The sequence below is a fragment of the Camellia sinensis genome, chromosome 5 (assembly GCF_055761805.1).
Source record: "Camellia sinensis isolate YWXY chromosome 5, ASM5576180v1, whole genome shotgun sequence".
NCBI classification, from domain to species: Eukaryota; Viridiplantae; Streptophyta; class Magnoliopsida; order Ericales; family Theaceae; genus Camellia; species Camellia sinensis.
Window position 1 is genome coordinate 92,028,411 of NC_138965.1, and position 21,824 is coordinate 92,050,234.

The following is a 21,824-nucleotide window of genomic DNA, read 5'->3' on the forward strand; positions in this document are numbered from 1 at the left end:
GACCCAATTGGACTGGTTCTTACATCATCAAATCAATCTGGTCGGGTGAAGCTGTCATTCTTATGGACCTGGATGGCCTAAAATTTTCCCAATCGGTCAACATGGACAAGTTGAAGAAATATTTCCGTTGAGAGGCTTGCTAGGCCAAAAACTTGGAAGGACGACCTACACAAAAGTTAGAGCACAAAAAATTAGAAAAAGGAAAAACTGACCTCGCAAGGTTAAAAATCCAGAAAGGGCAGCCTTGGCAAAAGTTAGAGCATAAAAGGGGAGTGTCAGTACACAAGTGAACCCGAACCAAACTACGTAAGGCTTGATTCCCATATTTGGGATACGTGGGCAACTTCATTCTGAAGTTCAACCGTAGACACTTCAAACTCAATTATCCTATCCGTGAGATCGTTCCGGTCATCTTTGTCTTTTCTGTATCCAAGAGTTCAGTTGTGATTTTCACTATAAGAGCTGATTTCAATACAGTGCAGTGTTATTCAAACAAGGGGCAATTTTCCATTTCCTAGATTCGGGGTTGTACACCTCGAGGATAAATTCCTTGTGTGTCAAATTGTGATCCTTATCGAAAATGGTTTTGAAAAGTTTTAATAAAAGTTGATTTTGTTCAAATTAATCTTTTTACAACTTAGACCATTTTTCGACCAAAAGGAAGATTTCAGTGCCTACAACTTCAATTTCATTGATTTCAATACAAAGTTTTCTAACTCTTGATACAAATCAAAGTTGTTATTTTATTACATTTAAAAGGAAAGCTTGAAAGTTAGATTAAAGCAATAAACTTGGGGCATAGGTGAGTCAGGTGTTCCTACGTCTCCTCCCTGAGCTTATGGAAGCTTCAGATGCTAAAGTAGGCCCGGTTTGTGCCTCATCTTCAAGCCAAGCTAGGCATTCACCAGAAAGGGTGCAACCGAAATTGGGAGTGGGAGCCAGAAGTTCTCTTGTCCTCCAAGCATTGTGGTATCAAGCCAACTATGAACCTCGAATTGGGAATGAAGCTGGGTAATCTAACCCCTCTTCTGGGCAAGTCTGGTCGTGTCTGAACTTATGCCTAAACTGGAATGAAAAGTAAAATACACAGTGTGTCAAGCCAACCAGCTAAATGCCAGGTTGCTGAGCCATGTTGTAGCTCACCTCGAGTAGATCAAACCAGGGGCAACGCCAAGCAATGTCAGTAGCGGACCTGTTGCACATCCAATGGCACCACCACCCTTTGTTCGGGAAATAAAGTAGTTGTTAGTGAAAGAAATAACCTCGTGCTGAATATGCAGGGCAAAAGTCCACTACCTTCAACCTGTCCATGAGCCATATTTGGGGAGGGATGAAAAAAGAGAGATTAAAGAATAGAGAGATGTGCGTTGAGAGGAAAAAGTGAGAAAAGAGTTTTGAGAGAAAAACAGAGCCTGAGTGCCGAGTGATGTGAGAAACACATATAAGACAAGGTAGGAAACATTACCTGAAGAAGTAGTGGACTTCCTGTGAATTTGGTTATCTCCCACCGAAGGAAGACGTCCAAGCCCATCAAAGTCTCGGCCAATGCTAGGCCGATGCAGCTCTTGCCCTCCTTCAAGCCCTGGCCTACTTCGATCAAGCGAATGTTAGACCCTCTGAAACCCGAGTCAAGAAGAAAATGAGCCAACATACACAAACAGAGGGCATTCTGTTGAAAACTCTGCCAAAGACGGTCACCACGGTCACCGACGTCAAAAAATCGATGAATGAGGCTGGGAATATCCAACTCTTCATTGTGAACCAAGGATCGAGCCTCATGTAAAGTGAGCCCACACATCCTTCCTAAAGCTTGGATGCGACCAAAACGGGACTGGGGTAAGATTTCCTCGCCGTGCCGGGATTCCATCAAAACTTGGAATTCTTTAATTGTAGGGCATATCTTTTGCCCCCCCCCCCCCTCAAAGCTGAAAACATGTGTAACCGGGCTCCAACACCTAGCCGCGACCTGAAGGAACGGAAAACACAGTGGAAAGCGACTTAGTGGGAATAGTGCATTTATCCCGAAACCCCAAAAATTCACTTTTTAAAAGTCATTCAAAGTTGCAATCCAATTTTAGAGTTTTTGGGTAAAGAATGGCTCCATTTGTAGCAAAAATAGAGTTGGAAGGAAGAAACTACGAAGTCCTAGTTTTTGTAGAAGATAAGGCACTTAGTGGAAGACAGGTGGGAACAATCTGGAGGTCCCTTACATTGATGGCCGACCGTCCAGTGGTGATGGTCGATGGCCACCTTTTGTAGCCGACCGGCCACCACTGGTGGCTGATAGCCACCATTGGTGGCTGACAGCCTCTGTTCATGGCCAATGGTCTCCTGGTTTGTCCTGCGGTCAACCTATATCTTGAGAGTGCTGGGAACTTGTGTTTCGTTCTGCACTTTGTGCGTTGCGTTGTCCTATTTTAGTTAGTTGAGCCGTTTGTTTCAATTTGTTTATCAAGTTGTATTTGTCTTATTTATCGAGTTGTTGTATATTGGGTGGTTGTTTATCAAGCTGTATATTACTTGATTAGTTATTGAGTTGTACATTGTTTTTCTTGTTTTGTTGTTAGTCGGTTCATTACTTGATTAAGAAAGTGCCAATACAATGTGCAATATTCAATCAAGATCAAACTCGTTTTTATGCTATGCGGTGTTATGCGTTGCTCATAATGTAAAATACAACACTTTTTCATCAAAAAGACTAATTTTCATTTCGATTATGATTACTTTTTACAAAAGAGTGCAAGTTTTAAAGCAAAATAAAACTATCTAAGCTGTACAAAGTGCCAACACTACTAACAACAAGAAACGAAGCAAAAATACAAAAATTAGTGCCAGCTATCGCAAGCTCTAAAGTCCCTCTTCGTCCTCTTCCTCAGCGGAATGAACTCTGCAGAGCTGTCCCCATCTGCACCGCTATCTGAACCAGATGCTAAATTAGAATTGGAACCAGAATCGTTGTTGCCCTCTGCCTCGGAGCCCTCCTCGACATTAGCATCACCACTAGCAGAATCTGAGCCAACATCATTGTCTCCGCTCTCGGATGACTCGACGTGCTGACCCACAGCCTCCTCGGCCTTGCTGGTCTCTGTATCATCCTCGCTCAGAATAGGCTCTAAAGGGCCACTCTCAACTCGAGTGCTCCTAGCTAGGCCTCGGCCACGTGCTGGAACCTGTCTCTCTCTCCCTGCTGCTGGAGGGGGTACTAATGGTCCTGCTGCTGCTGCCGCCGGTGCTATCGGTAGAGGTGGGACTTGAAAAGGCAGTTAATATATGTCAGCCATAGTATGTGTATCAATGCAAGTATGGTGTGCAAAATGAGTACATGCAGAGGTCAAGTACAGAGTATGAATACAGTATGAAAGTGCGGTGCGCCAATGCAATATATTAGTGCAGTATGGGGAAGTTCTCATGTCAATTTCAGTATGTCAGTGTAAATATGATGACTGGGATGCAAGAAAACTGAAGAAAATACCTAAATACCGTGAAGACTGAGCAGTGTCTCCCTCCTCAGGATCATAGCCTCAAATGAGGCCAACATCTCGAGTACTCCCTTAGTGTACCCTGCGGGTGCCTGCAAATGTATTGGGAATGATCAATGTTTCTAAGAATGAATATTTGAGAAGAAAATGAAAAATGAAAGCTGTGGTACATACCGGAGGTGAGTCAGGAGCTCTGACATATCTATGACCAGCCACCGGAGCCTCAATCGGAATCCGATAAGCCTCTCCGGTGTACCGCCAACTTCTCAACTTGATCGAAAGCTCCGGCCAAACAAAGTTCTGTCTAGCAGGAGGCACCCCTTTGACCCTACCCCTCAATGCTCGAGCCCTGCTCGTCAAAGGGACGTTTGCTGCTCTCCCTGCTTGAGCACAAGTACCCGTCAACGAAGGCATGAGATGCGTCTGGATATATGTCGTATAGTCCCCCTCTCCAAGAAAGTACTCGGCATCCATGCCTCATGTAAAGTCGATCACGTCTTGAGAGAAGAGACTCTCTATAGCCTACATGGATGGCAGAGGTAGCATGGGAACCGCCTGCAACGGCAAACCCAAGGTCTGGCCTAGGAAGCGCTTGCCGAAGAACCAAGCTCGGCCTACCGGTCCCTCGAGTACAAGCCGGTAACGGGAAGAGCCCCAAGTGCTAGCAAACTAGTACCTGACACCCTCAGGCATCGTTGCCCAGGGCTACCACTAGATCTGCAGACAGTAAATACACAAATTGTTAGTTGCCATTAGATACGCAATATGAATTACAGCTGAAATAAAGTAGAAATGACTGTGAGTTTCGAGTTCCCTCTAATGCAGTCACCGTGCCAAAATATCGGCAAAAGAATGAGAAGAACTCCCTGGTCCTTCTCACGCACCTGTCGTCGTACCAATGAGAGTAAGGTACAACATGAGGCATCTCCACCTCCAACTCTAGGGTGACGGTAGAAAAATATGCATATACCCATAACTGCAAAAAGCAAAAGGGCGACAGTAAGTATACAACAGATAAACACAGGTAATGCGGAGAGGAGAATATATGTGCAATGTACAGAGAATGCAGAATACAGGTAAGATGCAGAAAGCAGAATTTATAGTGCAGCGTACAGAAAGTACAAATACAAAGCAGAGATCAGACTATGTGTGTGCAGTGTACAGAAAGTGCAAAGAAGAAAGGGTAACAGGAAATGCCAAGCAGAAAAGTAAAGCACACCTCCTAGGCTCTCTAGTAGTCGTCGACTCTGTTCCTGGTCCTGCAGGATGTTGAGCTCATGTAGCCGTACAAGGTTGCGAGGCCAGCGCCGCCCCAGTCGTAAAGCCAGACCCAAGACAAGTCCACCAAGGCACTCAAGAGATATAGCCCGATAGTGTTCACTCTATCAGCAAACAAAGTGGTGCCAAAGAGGAACATCAAGAAGCCTCGGGTGTACTACTCGATCTCCTCTAAGGTCTCTGGCTTTGTCCCTCTTAAATGATCCGCAAACCAAGTATATCAAACCATTCCTAATCGAAAGAGAGGTGGGTGTGCCCCTAGCAGGTAGATCCAGGCGGCCTCCCACTTGCCCATGTCTGTATCATAAGGGATCGGCCAACCCCCTACCTCGATGCCGGTCAGCATAGCAAAGTCATAGGGAGTCATCGTCATGTCTCCCGCGATAGAGAAATGGAAAAAGCTAGGGGTGTCCGACCGCCTCTCTACTGGTGCCCCAAGTAAGGGCCTGCTCACTATGAGACGCGATAGCCCCGTGCAGAATCAGTCGAATCTGAGCTCATCGATAATCTGGCGGATGCCAACGGGGAGCTCCATATACCACTTGCTCACAAATGTGGCTCCATATCCTTAGATAGAGTGAGAGTCCTCTTGTAATCAGAATGTGTGTGAGAAGGTAGTGTAAGACATACAGTGCAAGAATGTGTTTGAGATAAATAGATGAAAGATAGCGTAAGCGTGATCTATGCAAGTAGTGCAAGGTACATTGCAAAAAATCTAAGAAGACAATGTATACCTTGGTGGCGCCATAGGATAAATGAGACTCCAGCTCTCGTAGCAAGAGACCCTCAGGCACGCCTCGTGCAAAACCTCTAAAATGACAAATGGTATCGGGCGGTAGCACATGCACCTCAAGATGATATGTCTCCGGGTCGAAGGGTCGAACCCTGGGTGGTAATGGTACATGCTCAGGATCCGCCCCCATCCCTAGGGAAGCTCTGTCATGTGGAATGGCATCCGCCATCTAGAAATGAGATGAGAAAGTGGGTGAAAATGAGAAAAATGGGTAGAAAATGCTAAAAGTCAACAAAAGTCAACCCTGGCAGAGAGAAAATGGGAGAAAAAGTCAAAGTCCGGGAAAAGGCACCAAACCCAAGAGAACCTCGAGGGGAACATGCCTCAAGTGGTGAAAATGAAGAAAAAAACACGAAAATCAAATTTCAATCAGTTAAAAATGAAGGAAATCGAGAGGTTTTAGCGAATCAACTTTGCGTGGGGCGTTGGAAAACGCATATAAAGCACTGATCTGGACGGGAAAAGTGTCTAGAGAGAGAAAGGGATGAATTTCAGCTAGGGAGAAGTGAGGAAATGAAGTTTGGGGGTGTAATTATAAAGACCCGAAGTAAAATGACCAAAATGGCCCGAAACTGTCATCGGTGGCTGACCAACCACCACTGATGGCCGACAACAATTGGTGGCCGACAACCTTCAAGTGTGGTCGACAGGTGGTTGACACCCCTCCTTGGTGGCCGACAAGCTTCCAGTGCTCCTCCTTTGTGTTTTTCTACTGATTTGTATCCTTAGTCCTCAAGAAAGTGCAAGAAAAGTTCACTTTTAAGCTCAAATTGCCTCTGCGGAAGCTCAAACCATGTCTTCGGTGCATGATGATTCATCACTAATCAACATGAACGAGGTGTATCCTTTTGAAACATATTGCAACTCATTCGAGAGGTAAATCGAAAGTTGCGGCTAAGTTGGTTTTGTCAAGCACGCTTTTGTCATTGCATAGAACCTGCATTTCTTTGTCGTTGCATGGAACGTGCAATTCACATGTGATTTTTGCATAGAAAGTGCACTTCTCACATTTGCATAGAGCATGCTTCTGTTTCCCATTAGCATAGAGCATGCATTTGTTGTTTTGCATAGAACATGCTATTAATCTAGCATTGAACATGCATTTTCTACTATTGATCATTGCATAGAATATGCATCCTATACTGTTGCCTAGAATATGTATCCTAATGTGGCATAGAACATGCTTTGGCTCACACCACATAGAATATGCTCTATTTTGTTTCTTGCATGTTGTGCATAGAACATGCCTTTAGCATTGTGTCTTGGTTATTCGTCTTGTATAGAACATGCACTGTTACTATGTTATGCTTGTTGAGTTTCTTTCTTATGCAGGCACGATATTGTATGTACGGTTCATTCAGAGGAGTTCCTTGTAGAATCACTTGTTTCCTTCGAATCACCCTTTTCTCCTCTTGTGTGCGACGCGTTAGGACACCTTCGGTTAGAGACATTTGGGCGCATCCCGATGTTCTCATCACCCCTTTCTCCTCTCGCTTGCAACGCGTTAGGACGCCTTCGGGGGTGCATCCCGGTGTTCTCATCACCCCTTTCTCCTCTCACATGCGATGCGTTAGGACACCTTCGGTTAGAGACATTTGGGTGCATCCCGGTGTTCTCGTCACCCATTTCTCCTCGCGTGTGCGACGCATTAGGATGCCTTTGGTTAGAGACATTTGGGTGCATCCCGGTGTTCTTGTCACCACTTTCTCCTCTCACGTGCGATGCGTTAGGACGCCCTTCGGTTAGAGACATTTGGATGAGTCCTGGTGTTCTCGTTACCACTTTCTCGTCTCGCGTACGACGGGTTAGGACGCTTTGATTTTGAACACGCGGGTGCATCCCGGTGTTCGCATTACCACCTTCTCCTCTCGCATGCGACGCGTTAGGACACCTTCGGTTAGAGATACTCGGGTGCATCGCGGTGTTCACATCACCCTTTTCCTTCTGTGTGTAACACATTAGGATCTCGGTTAAGACCTCGGGTACACCCCACGGTCGCTCTTCGTCTTTCCTGCGTGATGCGTAGTTAAGTTTGCATAATTTTATTACATCATTTTTGCATGAAATGTGGTTTGGTTCATGTTTACTTACTTCTATTCATGTTAGAGGTTGCTATACCTTACTTCGGTTTGTTTAAATGTGGCATTTCTTTGCATAACACTTGCATCTAGATGTTTCATTACAGCCTCATTGCATGATCATAAGTTATATTCTTGCATTGTGCATATCACTTGCATTTTCCCCCAGAGCTACGCTAGTTTGATTCCTTGCAAAAGGATACGTAGGCAGCCTGCGGGTGCGACCGTTCTTTGTTTTGTTTGTTTGTTTGTCTAAGTCTTCAGCCTTGTCAAAAATAGGTCGTCTCTGGGCTTTGACATTCACTCCCGTCATTTCATGACTTTCGAGTTCTATCAAAGAGGGGCAACTGTAGACATTCCATTTTTGACCGTCCTCAAGACTTAGATGTCATCATTTGTGCACTCGATGATTGTGCTTGTTTGTGTTCGTTTTGAGCACCCGAAGTCCTCGGCAGAATGCCTTGTCTTTGAGCCTCTAAACCTTATATGTTTTGTGCATGTTTTTGGACCAAGAGCTTGTTGCCTCTAGCCTGAAAGAGAGGATGACCTGTCGGCCAGCCCTAGAATCTGTCGGCTATGGCTTATGCTTGTCAGCCACCAGTAGTGGCCGACGGCTATTGGTCTCTTTTTCAATATATTTTTTGCCAGTTGTGCCAGCTGTTACTCACTAAGCTGCATCTTCATTCACATGTATGGTGAGATGTATCTAAGCTCAAGACTTTTTTTTTCTATAAATAGGAGGTTTCCTTCCCCATTTTTTAGGGTTAGAAGATTTTGGACCAAAAATCTCTCTCTCTCTCTCTCTAGTTTTCTCTCTTACTTGATATTTTGTGCTTGATTGCCTAGTTCCTCCACACTTTTGCACACCACCCTTAACCAAACTTGACCACCATTGAGCTGAGGTTCCTTGGAATCTTGTTTGAACTTTCGAAGGAGGTTTGAGCTTGGATTTGTGCCTAAATTGTGCTTTGCTTCAAAGGTAGTGCACTTACCTTATTTAAGCTTATTGTGCATACTTATTTTCCTATCTTTCTCAGTTGTTTTAAGGCTGTAGCCTTATATTGTGATTGATCGTTGAACATTCTGAGTCAAGGTTCAAAGTTTGAAAGCAAAAGGGGTCGAGTCTCGAGACCGAGAGTGATCCTATGTTGTACAATCCCGAGAGCGATTCCACGTATGTCTTCACAGGACCACACAAAACATTTTTTGAAATCTTTTAATAAAGCGACTAGTCGTTCAGGTTCCTCTGAAGACAATGTAGAACCAATCTGGATCAAGCCAGGATCCTTCTTAGTACTCACATTAACAAACATGGTCTCATTCATTAAGGGCTTAGCACGCCTCTCTTCCTCTCAATTGATCAAATTTTACAAATCCCAAGGAATTCCTTCCTCTTTGTTTTCATCACAGTGTTAGAAAAGTTTTGAAAAACTTAGGTCAATGCAATGATTTAAAGGCACAGAAAAAGTAAGCAAAAATCACTATCGTTTCATTCAGATCTTCTGGCTTAACTGGCTCTATGATAGAAACAGAAGCAAAAGAAAGAGTGTAAAAGACAAACGCAAAACAAGAAAGTGATGCCGAAGTTAACACGCTCGAAATCACCAACCTCCGACACCACAAGACAGACTCCACATAGAAGACTAACTCAATACAACAAGACTGACTCAACACAAAATATTGACTCAATACCCAAGTCAGAAAGTAAAATAAACAACATTTGCAAATTGCTCAAAACAGTGCGTGCCATCCGCCATATCTGGAGTAAAAATAAGCGCCATCAGCAGGTGGTTTATCCCCGATCATATATTTACAATATTTCCCCAATTCATTGATCCGATGCCAATAGACTTTGTAGGACCTGGTGCGGCGATGACCTCGTTGTCAATTAGATCTTGAACTTCATGGCGAAGACAATAATAGCCGTCAATATCATGACTGGTTTGTTGATGAAAAGCACAACACTTGGCAGCATTATGCCTGGCTGGATGGGGATCCAGAAGAGGCCGAGGGTCAAGCGGTTTGAGATGGCCTTGTCCTACGAGGATTTGGAGAGCTTTGGATAAGGTCATGTAAAGAGGGATGAAGACCCTCTGGCCTCGGGCCTGATGGCTTGAGATTTGTGAAGTTGTGTTGGATATACCGGCTAAGGGGTTGGCAGGTGCTGACTGGGTTTGATGATCTCTTCCAAATATAGGATTGTAGCTGAAAGGGGTGTTTCTGGTACGACATCCGTTTTCCCGGCTTGCCCCTTGACTCAGAATGCTCTCATTCTGAGTGGCAAAAGTGTCATCCACAGTCTTTGCAACAACTACGAGCACTTGCTATTTGTTCAGTCCTTCATCCTTCAAAGCCTTAACAGCCCACTGAAGATGTTCATAGGTACCAATGCCTACCCTTACCTTGTTCTTGCCATTTGCCTCCACTTTCCCAAGGGATTGGCCTTCTTCCAATGCAACCCGTCCCAAGATACAGGAGCCTTTAGACATCAAATTCCTAGTATGTGATGTGGTCCATAACGGAACCAATATCCCAAAGGCTATATCTGCGACTGTTCTCTGAAGATCTTTAATCATGCTCATCAGCTCAGAAGTAGTGGGTTCATGGGTTTGAGATGATTGGGGTTCGAGTGCATCCATCATGCACAAGTCCGTGCTTTCTAGAATGAACACCTCAGGCTTGGGTAAATGAGTTGGGGTGATGTATATGCTAGGGTTGTAGGTAGGAAATAGTGTATGGATGAGGTTAAGGTGTGGATGAGGTACTTGGTCATTGGGGTATTGAGGTGGAGCTATCGTCTGAATGTCAATGAGATTCTGGACCTCATGACGAAGGCATTGTAAGAGTACTGGTTGATAAACACCTCAACCATCTCTTCCCAATTCTGCTTCGCTGTATCCTCTAACTTGGCGTACCAAGTGGCTGCTCTACCTGACAGGGTTCTTCTATACAAAGAAAGTTTTTGAGGCTTAGTCTAACCCATCGGTTTCAGAACGTCCAAGAAAAGCCAGATATGTACCATAGGATCTCTAGACCCGTCGAAACGGTTAATGTGTGGCATTTTGAACATGTCTGGGAGTCTTACGATAGCCTCGGTGTACCCATCCTCAATATCAGGAATGGAGTTAAGGCCCTGTGCCTTTTTGAATTGCTTCTCAAGGTTAGCAATTTTTACCAAGGTTGGTTCAAGATCATTAGTATCAAGGGGATAAAGCCTTTCATTAGGCTGTACCAGAGGTCTGAAAACTAGAGCTTGAGCTAACCCTTCTCAGGGATCCGAACCTTGCAAATCTTCAGTTGGCGAAGGTAGATTAAAGTTCGACTGGGGTACCGAGACTGGATGTATGGCAGGTGCCCCAGATGGGCGTTGCATTTCAACATTGGTCTCATCTTACATGGCGATTCCCTAGTTCAATGTCGCTATCATGGCCACAACTTCTTCTGGACTCTGGGCCATCACGGGTCTGCTGAGTTAAACAAAGGTGATCTAACTGGTGGTTGTCGGATCAGTTGAACCAGTGAGCCCTGTCTAGCCCTTCTTTGCCCTGCCACCAGCAAAAGAAACACTAGTTGCCCTTGAACTAAATCTCCAACATGACAAAGTCTATCAACACGAATCCAGAGTACCAAAGCAATATCAGAGCCTTCTAAAACTATGGTTCCAGGACTACCTAGCAAAAGAGAAAACAGACAGCACCTCAGCCCAATTTCACTAGAACGGATATGATCACAATTGAGTGACTGTGCTCTCTACTGAATTCTGCCCCAAAACAAATACCAACTTGGCAACTGATATACACATCCCTGTACAGTTTCACTGTAAAACACATACCAGTTAAGTAAGAACCAAAACACCCCTATCAGGGGGATATGGTTACCCTGTCCTAGTTTCGTCAAGAGCTAGGGTTTCACTATGCACAACAAGTGACTTCACACAATCCTGCATTCGAGTAAGCAACATGTCCTAGTTTGGAACAGTCTTTATGGTTTCTGATATGCAACTAGGTCGATTAGTCAAAAAGGGTACCTCAGCAAGACTACCAAATATACCTCTCACACCTAACACCAAGAAGTGAAATAAGGATCAAACGGTACAGCAGTAGTCCAGATCCAAGGGTTGTGTTCCCATTTTGGCAGAGCCCGCAACCGGTCAGCCTTTTGGCAAGCTTTTCCAAGCAAGCCTCCGACAAACTGCTCACGAATAGCATATGGAAAACACTATGACTTAGGCGCACCAATGCAAATGCAAATGAAAAGAAACACATAAGGGTAAATAAAAAAACATATCATGAGTTCGAGTCAAATTCTCTAAATTCCCAGCAGAGTCACCAGAAACTGTGGCACGCCTTTTTTCCGCGCCCCACCTTTCGGAAAGGTTTGAAAAGAAGGCCTCACAGTTCGGACTCTTGCAACTCTAAATCTAGTCTCACAAGTGCAATGTGAAACTGATAAACACCAAAGAGTTCAAATCCGGCAAATCTTTTAGAAAATCAATTTTAAATCAAATAATGTCAAAATTGGACTGCTTTGCAAGATACTTAGTCGCCACCTAAATATTTTATTTTAGGGAAATTTAGGAAACCCATGATTCATGCCCAAGGCCACATGTCCGTCATCACCAAAGTCGCCTCAACTCGGGAACTTAGGTACGAGAGGGAAAGGTCATGAATTGAGCACCCCCGTTCGCCCAATCAAAGATTGGCCTCTACTAATCATGATACGATTTTTTATAAACATTATGTGTTCTTATCCCAGTTATTAAGCTAGCTTTACTCTGTGATGCGCACAAGCAAATATAGACTAGTTTGCTCAATTTGGAACAATTCAACTCATGTTTGTTTGTGAAAATGGTTTGAATTTGCCACATCAAGTGGGCTTAAAAGTTTGCGAATTTGCCACCAAACATAGTGGGCTTAAAACATATTTGCCATTTAACAAAGTGGGCTTAAAATGCACATTTGTTGAATTGTTCCAATTCAAACAACAAGCCTTCATCCACAGGCATTCAAACAGTTTGTCATTTAAGCACATAACCTCATGGAAAGCATGCTAATCATGGCAACATTCACACTTTATGCAAGTATGCTAAAGCTTAAAACTACCTAGTACTCCAAGCCAAAAACAAAAACTAGTTAGAAAGATGCATGATCCTAACTATACAAGATGCCTTATGCAATGCATGCAAAAAATGCAATTAATAGGCTCGGCTACTAACATGGCATAAGAATCATTTAAATGGCATGCGGTTAAACACATATTCAACGAAGATATTGAAATGGCAATGCAATTTCAATGATACGCCGAGCCTCGGTGCATGCAAGATGAAATGAATGCAAACATGGATGCAAGCATGCGATATGCTAATTGAAATATGATCCCTAATCTAACCATCGAAAGTGGTTAAATAAAAGGGAGCAAGACGTGCGGTTGCAAAATATACACACACGCACGCACACTTATTACAACATTACGCCCTCCCAAAGGAGGGTCAGAATGAATAAGCTAACCAACTAGCTACACTAATTAAACTAATCTAGTTAAGCTAATTAGATGAATTATTACAAACCAAATGAATAACTAGCTAAGCTAATTACGAATTATTACAACACTCTAACTAACTGGCAAACTAATTAATTAATTTACAACACAAATGTACACGAACTAAGAAATTAAGACATTAAACTATGGTGCCACTGCTCCGCCACGGGAAGTGGAAGATGCACATGCTCAGTTTTCACCCTGAAAATACCACTATTTTGCTCTCGAAAGTCTCTGTTTGCAGAGTTGAGCATTTCCAAAACCTTCCCTCTCCACCTTACCAAAATCATATTAAGGTTTACATTAGTGGCATGCTGGCCTTGGATGGCTGATGTTGGCCAAAAAGGTGTACTGCCGGCCAGAAATGATGCTCTGCTGACCACTGGTGGTGCATTGCCGGCCACTGATGCATTGGATCACCATGTTGTAACAGAGCACAAACTGAGCAAAAAGGGGGTTTTTCCAAGGGTTTGTTTGTACTGTATCCCTCCTTATCATCTCAAAATCTCAAAGGAGTGACACATTTGGATTCAAAACCACCAATCAAGCAAGTTCATTGCATGATGGCCAAAGATCCAAGTTGTACACATTCGATAAATGCATAAATATGACCAACAAGACCACCACCCTATCATGCATGATCAAGGGCAATGGAGACCAAGGAAAATGGCACATTTCATCACTTTTGAGAATGAAATGCCCCATTTCCTTGTGTTCAAACTAACGTCCGGTTTGAACACATGCGATGCAACACTAAGAATGCTTATCTTGCCTCTTTTATTTTCCAATTTTGTTTACATATTTTAATTGCCAAATCATTCTTTAATCAATTAGTCCATTGGTGAGTGTCCTCTAAATGGAAAGAAAGCCCAAACCAAATGTTGTTTTAGGCATGAAAGAGACCTCATGCCGTTGGTAATGAACCCCAAAAGGGATTAAACCATTAAGCACAAACATCTCAGTTTCATGCTTTAGAAAAGAAAATGGTTTAAACCACTTTAAAAAAAAAAAACAAGAAAGTAAGAGGTTGTAGATATGATTAGGCATTGAAAATGAGTACAGACAGCACTAAAACATGCAACCAACTCAAACTGATGATGTTTAAAGCCTTAAAACAACAAACTAGTGCAAGTACTTACACTACAACTACACAAAACAAAGTTCAAATGACCCAAACAGCCTAAAACAGAGCTAAAGTAAGCTATTTCAAAGGCTAAAACATGATGGACTTAAGCTAAGTTAAGCTAGAAAAATATGCTAACATATAAAGCTAACTAGACATGCAAACAAGACACAAGGAGGGGAGGCTAACCACTCCAATTTTGGACTTCAAAACAAGATTTTTACCACTGAAAAACCTCTAAAATTTAGTGGTTAAAAGGGCCAAAAAAGTTGATTTGAAAGTGGTGAACAAAGACACAAAAGATTTACAAGCAAAGAAGCAAGAATGGTGAATCACCCCTTAACTGAAAATGGCCTGAAGCCACCACTTTTAGGCCACAAAAACAGAGTTTTTTACAGTCCAAAGATAGGCCAAAAACAGTCCAAAAATAGTGGAAAGAGATAGGAAAGCAATTGTGCAAAACAAGCTTAAAAGGAGAGTGCTATACCTCTTGAAGCCAAGACACAATTGAAGCAATAAATCAAGACATGACCACCTTTTACAGCTCAAAGAGGGTCCCATGTAACCTCAGCCCAAAGATAAGCAACTTTGGTTAAGGGTTGATAGGCAAACTCGAAGTGTATCTACACTTGTATGCACAAAAGTTCAAGGGAGAGAGAGAAATGTAAAGAGAGAGAGAGAGTTGTAGAGAGAGAGATTTTGAAAAATTTTCTAACCATGAAAACAATAGAGAAGGTCCTCTATATATAGAAATATATGGCTTCAGGTCGAAAATATCAATATAGGACAGCTGGATCAGTGTGGAACAGCTGGAGGGAAAATATCTGCACAAAAAACTTATTTCTTACACCAATGGCCTGCCAGCCATCACTTGTGGCCGGAAAACCTCATCCATGGCTGGAAAACATCATCAATGGCTGGCACATGGCCGACAAACCTCATTCAATGGCTGGCCAGAAAATCTAATTTCTGTGCCCAAATTCAAATGGGCATATCTCCTTCATCTGGACTTCTTTGTAGGTCATTCTTGAGTGCGAATTGAAGCCCCGGAAGTCTAATTTCCAATGGTATCAGCCTCACACAAAAATTACAAGTGTTCAAAGAGATATGCCTATTTTAGTGAAGCCTGCTCAGTTTTGGTCCTAATCGGATTGATGCCTAACTTCTCCTAAACTAGTTTTTTTCCCTCCTCTCCTATTTTCTTAAACTCCAAACCTCTAAATAAGGTGTTTTGAAATATTTTTCAAAGATTTCACCTATCTTTCATTTATTTCCACTTTGTCCTTGCTCGGTTTACCGAAAAGCGCAGCATTTAACGGAATGCGAGCCTCAGAACATCATAGAAACTTTTTTCAAAAATATTTTGAAAAAGAGGGTTTTAAGGTCTAAAATAATTTTGGTCAAAATATTTTTGGTCCAAAATGGGGTGTAAGGTTGGGATTTGAAGCTCCTCTTGCCGAAAAAATCAAACCTTTGCACAACAATAGCCTTCATCCTCGAGCAATCAGCTTGAGGCCCCCAAGTCTTAAGGGAGGTCAAAAATGCAGTGTCTACAGTCATATATGAGAGGGAAAGGTCATTAATTGAGCTCCCCTACTCACTCGATCAAAGATCGGCCTCTACTAAACCATGAGTTGATTTTTATTTACTTTACATGTTCATATTTCAATTTATTTAATAAATCCTAAAATTTACTATGTGAAGTAACCAAATATAGACTATGTCATTTATTTTGGAACAACTTGATTTCATGTATTTTGAAAGAGTTTTGAAGATGCACAACTCAAAGAAATTGAGCTTACAAACATGAAAATCAATATCATGCCCAATTAAGTGACACAACCTCTATCCACTTGCATGCATAGAGTTATATCAAATAAGCAAATAGCCTCATGGGAGCATGCTAAATATAGTAAGGAAAACACGCACAAACGTGATGCTAAAGCATAAAAAGTTACGTCTTTACTGACGTCTCGTGAACAGATACAAAGCATAGTTAGTAAATCATGCATGATCTTATATACAAAATTCTAATACAATTCATTGATGAAATGCAACTAAAGATTTGACTTCTAATATATGACACGTGAATTGTCTCAAGACATGAGGTAGCGCACAAAATCACATAATAACCGATTAAATTTACGAATGCAAATTTGGCTGAATCTTAATGCATGAAACATGGATGCAAAGCATGTATATGATGAAAAGTAAAATTTTATGCATATTTACAAATAAAGGAAAGCAAGTAAAAGAACGGGATAGAAGGAAGCAAGGCGGGAAATTATTACAATACTTTGAATAATTACATATCCGAATAAGGGAGGAGAGGAAGAAATACAATAAAATATAACCTCACAAATCTCTCAAATTACAATAAAAACAATAGATACATACGCCTCGGGGATAGCTAGAAACCAGTATGCTCAACATCGGAAGACTTCTTTATTCTGTACAGAAGAAGTTGGCTAGCCGGCCAAAAAGTGAACTGGCCGGTCGACCAATTAAGTTTGGCAAAATTCTGTTTTTCTCTGTAACACTGAAATAGAACAAACAGAGTATGTTGGTGGCTCAACTAACCAATTTCAGTTAGATTATAATAGGTTTATAATATGAAATCAAAGTAAGAAAATTAATATAAGAAAAAAAGTACAAGGAAATGAGAAAGATTGAAACTTCACATTCCGAAGAAAGAATGAACTTCTTGATTTCCAAACTTCCTTTTTGATCACCCTCAAAGTTAGAAAGTGTGTTCTCAATCATCAAATCGAAAACTTGAAATTTTTGCTAAAATGGTATTTTTGGGTTGTTTAATAGTATATGTGGGGGGATTGGTGAACTCCCTGATTTTCTCTCTTTCAACTACAATCACTCTCTATTTGATCAAAGATCTTAAATTTGGCTATAATGGAATTTCTTGGATGGTTTTAATACATAAAAGATGACATGTCAGTGTATATGGAAAATGGAGGCTTATAGCTTAATTTTAACCAACTCTTTAATTCAAGCAAGACTTCTCTCTCTCTCTCTCTCTCTCTCTCTCTCTCTTAATTAATCCCCTTCTCCTCTCCTAACAATCTAATGATCTTTGTTTAGGCAATGATGGAAGACTAAGTTAGGAAGATGATGGGAGACAAGGTGGAGGACAAGGGACCATGGGGTCACAAGGCGAAAGCACTTAACCCTTACTTTTGTTATTCCTTTTTTGAAGTGGCAAGTGCTTTCGACAATGGAAGCAGAGTAGATATTCATCTTGTGCATGAATGTATTAGTAATATCTAAGGTGCCATGTCCCATATGCATTAAATAAGAATTTTTCCGAAACTACCTTATTTCTAGACAAATTAGCTGGATGGCCAATTTATTGGCTGGCCAGCCAAAAAGTTATCTAACCGGCCAAAACATGGCTGGCTGCCCAAAATATTAGCCTTGGTTTGACTATTTTGCACGAAATAGAGTTTTTTGATAGAATTATCATCTTATCCTCTTATTTCCATACTGTTTTTTGCTCAATTTTCTAAGAAAATGTTTTATTTTGAAGTTTAAAAATAAGCCTCAAAACACTACAAAAATACTTGAAACAAAATGCGGAAAAAAAGTTTTGAAAGAGAGTTTTGAACGAGACTTAAACACTTGGCCAAAACAGGTTTAGGGTTAGGAATAAAGCACAAATTCCATCTTTCTTATTGACAATGCTGTGGGAAACACATTCTTGTTTTCATCATCAGGTAATCAAAAGAAAGCGCTCAAGTCTTCAGGCCAGTTAAAATGGGATGTCTACAGTTATATGCTAGTTACTTACAGATGCCATAAGCAATTATGTAACTTGATAGTTTCATAAAAGTAACCTTACAAACACTTATAAGAAATATAAATATCGTGAAAATAATTATGAAATTCCTATATTGATTGAAATATTAAGCTACAATATCATTCCTTTAAAAAATAAAAAAAAATAAAAACTATTCCACATTTTCTACATAAATGAAAATATACTAATGACTAATGACATATTTTTCATCATGCAAGATATTTGTGGCACAGGAAATGAGACTCAACAACTCTTGATCTATAAAACTATATTACATATTGATATTAATGCATTCTTACAGCAATAGTATGCAAATAATATGTACTGCTGGGTTCAATGAATTTGTATTATGAGATGAACTATTAAACAAAATTGTGTAATTGTGCAATTAATTTCAGACATTCAATTGTATTACAGGGATGAATAATGAAAAACTGAAGTGAGAAATTGATAGAAAAAGATTTGTGTAATACTGTATATTTAAAAGACCTGCTTATTGTTTATTGTTTAAGATAAAATTGTGATCTCAACAAACTATCTATAAAATTTCTCATGTATCATTTAAATTCTTCAGTCGAATATGTATTCATTTTTTACTTAGTTGTATTTTCAATACAAATCAATTTACCTATACAAGTCTCCATACTCTATATAAATATCATATATTAATTTAACAGACACATATAATTACAGTACTAACAGTTAATAAAAATATCACATGCCGCGTGAAATGCACGTGCCCAACCATTTGTTTATTTAAAAATCAATCAAGACCAAACTCCTCCCTCATCAGTGTGAATAAATTTATCTAATATTATTCATCTAATAAATGGGCACTAAATTGATGTCTATTTATTTAGTTATTTATTTTTCTAATTTCCTTAAAATGACATGATCTTTGAGTGACTAAAAAAGGGTTGCATTTCTCTCAAGTTTACATCTCAACTTAAAGAAACTTGCGGACCACTTGAGCCCACACTATAGTCTCATTTGATGATTCGAACCATTCATTTTGTATGACACTCAATGTATATCATTTATAACAAAATTAATTCAATCCGATAATCTTAATATTTTCATTTTATCCCATTTATCTTTGAAAAAATGGACGATAAATATATTTTCAAAAATATGCAATTCATTTTTTTAAAGCCAAATATAATAAAATAAAAATATTACAATTATCGGATAGCTTTAATTTTTTTCATGGATGATATACATTGAAGGTCCTATAAAATAAATGATTCAGAACATTCAAATAAGACTATGATGGGCACCACAAGTGCCTCAAGTAATCTCAATTGATATGTGAATATGAAAAAAAAAAATCTAACCTAAAGAAAAAATCACAAATAGATCTCATGTATTTACTTAAGAAGAATAAAGAATAAGTTCCAAGACAAACGTACCGGCCAATATTTAGAACTATGGTGCCTGCTATCACAACCAAGTTTGTTGTCCACTCAATGTGACAGCGTTTTGCTCTTTTTAGTTTTTCATAGTTTTCCTTGAAACGAGTCTTTTCTTTTCTCTTTTCTCTTTTCTCTTTTCTGTTTGGTTTTTGTAGTTTTCCTTGAAACGATTTTACTCATTTCTTCTTCTTCTTTTTTATTTTATTTTTTATTATTTAAAATAACACTTCTAAGTTTACTTTAATGACGTGAATTGATATAAATTATTAATTTATTTGGAAATCAATCAAGATAAAACCCTTATAATATCAGTATATATAGATTTAAAAGTAAAATTTTAAAAATCTCAACTCGTGTATTATTTCTCCACTAAATGAGCACAATTAATATTATGTTTATTTGTTTATATATTTTGCTAGTTTTGTTAATATATATGGTGTGACTTTAGAGTAATTGTTATAAAAAAATCAATAATAATAACAATAATTCGAAGTACATCATCATGTTACCACCCTACAAAATTAAAATCTATATGTACATATATATATATATAATGAAAAATAAAAAAATAACGCCCATTTAGTACACATTAATGTAAAGAAAATATTTATTGGCACTTTTTATTTTATTTTTACAAATTCACAAGAGTTGAGATTCCCGATTCGTAGCAATTCGCGACGGGTCGATACTTCTATAAAAGTGGTTAAGAAATTTTCCAACTGCAACACTCGATTCCCAATACGTACTAGTTAATATTACCGATACCGATACTCTACGATTGATACCTTTACGTTATCCGATACCGCAATTTACAACCATGGCAAGCACCCATCCTCCAATACTAAATAGTTATAATTTTAGACTCATAAATTTATTAACAATGATGTGGTAAGAAAATTAAATCTTATAATATGCCTCAGTGTATTACAAATCAAAAATTTACACGCATAGATCAAATTAACAAAAATTTGTTAAGAATCTCAAACATTTTGCATACCAAAATGAAAAAATAGTGCTAAGTGCAGCATCAGTCTTTACATTTAAGAGTCACTTTTCTGAGAACTTCTCCAGAAACCAATGCTATAAAACCTATCCCATATTTCTATCTCCAGCTGAACCACATCTCTATTTATTCCAACCGACATAGCAGCTGACGAAATGTCGACCGCAATCGTGTGAATTTGGAGTTCTGCCACCGTGTCATTGCAGCAGCAGCAGCAACAGCAGTAGATCCGTTGTAGTGGCAACAGCCCTTTCTTCATTAGCTGCCAACGGCTCTTCCACTACACCACCTTGTGGCACAGTCCAGCCGGTAGCTTGTACACTGTCAGCACCAGGAGGTTAACTAGGGCAGATGGGCAACAGCACCACACGGCTGTGCACTCTGCCACCGTCCCTCCCACAACCTCACTGATCGACCATGATGACGACTAATTCGCTGCCACAACTAGCTGTTATCGATTCACCGACGACATTTCAAACTAAAATATTTGTAGTTTTCAAAATTGTTGTGACTAAAAAAATGTGCGGTTTAAAATTTAATTGAATTGTTGTTTGAAGTAGCAGTTTACTTTATCACTCACTCCCTAGGATGAGAAACGGAAGAAAATTAGTGGATGAACGGGGTGCCGACTAAGTAAGAAAGACTTTTTCTTGCTGTGGTGATGGAGTTTGGAAATACCCTTTGACCCAAGCAGACTTTCTGTCATGACCCGAACTAGCCCCTGTGGATTAAGGTCATAACCGGCCAGTAATCAAGGAATTACCTACGGCCTCAAACCAAATAAAACATATTTCATTAGAGTTGAGGGGCCAAAACGGAAGTAGACTTACAAATTGCCCATAGAGCTGTGCTTATATGGCACATCAAAACATCCCAAAGATATATTCATTAATAACCCACACCAAAAAGGAAATAACTTAAGGTTCCATACACACAGGATCATTCAAGTCATAGTCAACCAAACCCAAAGCTTATATATACAAAGGTGGTCCAACGTTTTCGCCAATCGTAGCAAAATTATCACAAAAGAACAAAAGGGCAAAAACAAGTCTCGTGCGTAAGACTCTCAGGCTGACTCTCCAAAACTTCGATTGTTTCTCACATACTTCACTGAGGCTGGGTTTGGACATCTCTTGGCTCACCTACAGATACATGAATGAGAGTGAATGAAAGCCCAGTGAATAATATCAAATAAAGAAGATACATGAACGGAATTTGAAACAAATACATCAGACGGCCTTAAGCCCAATTCATGTTTCTATCTAATGCATCAAGCAACTACAGATCCAGACTTATCAAACGGCCTCGG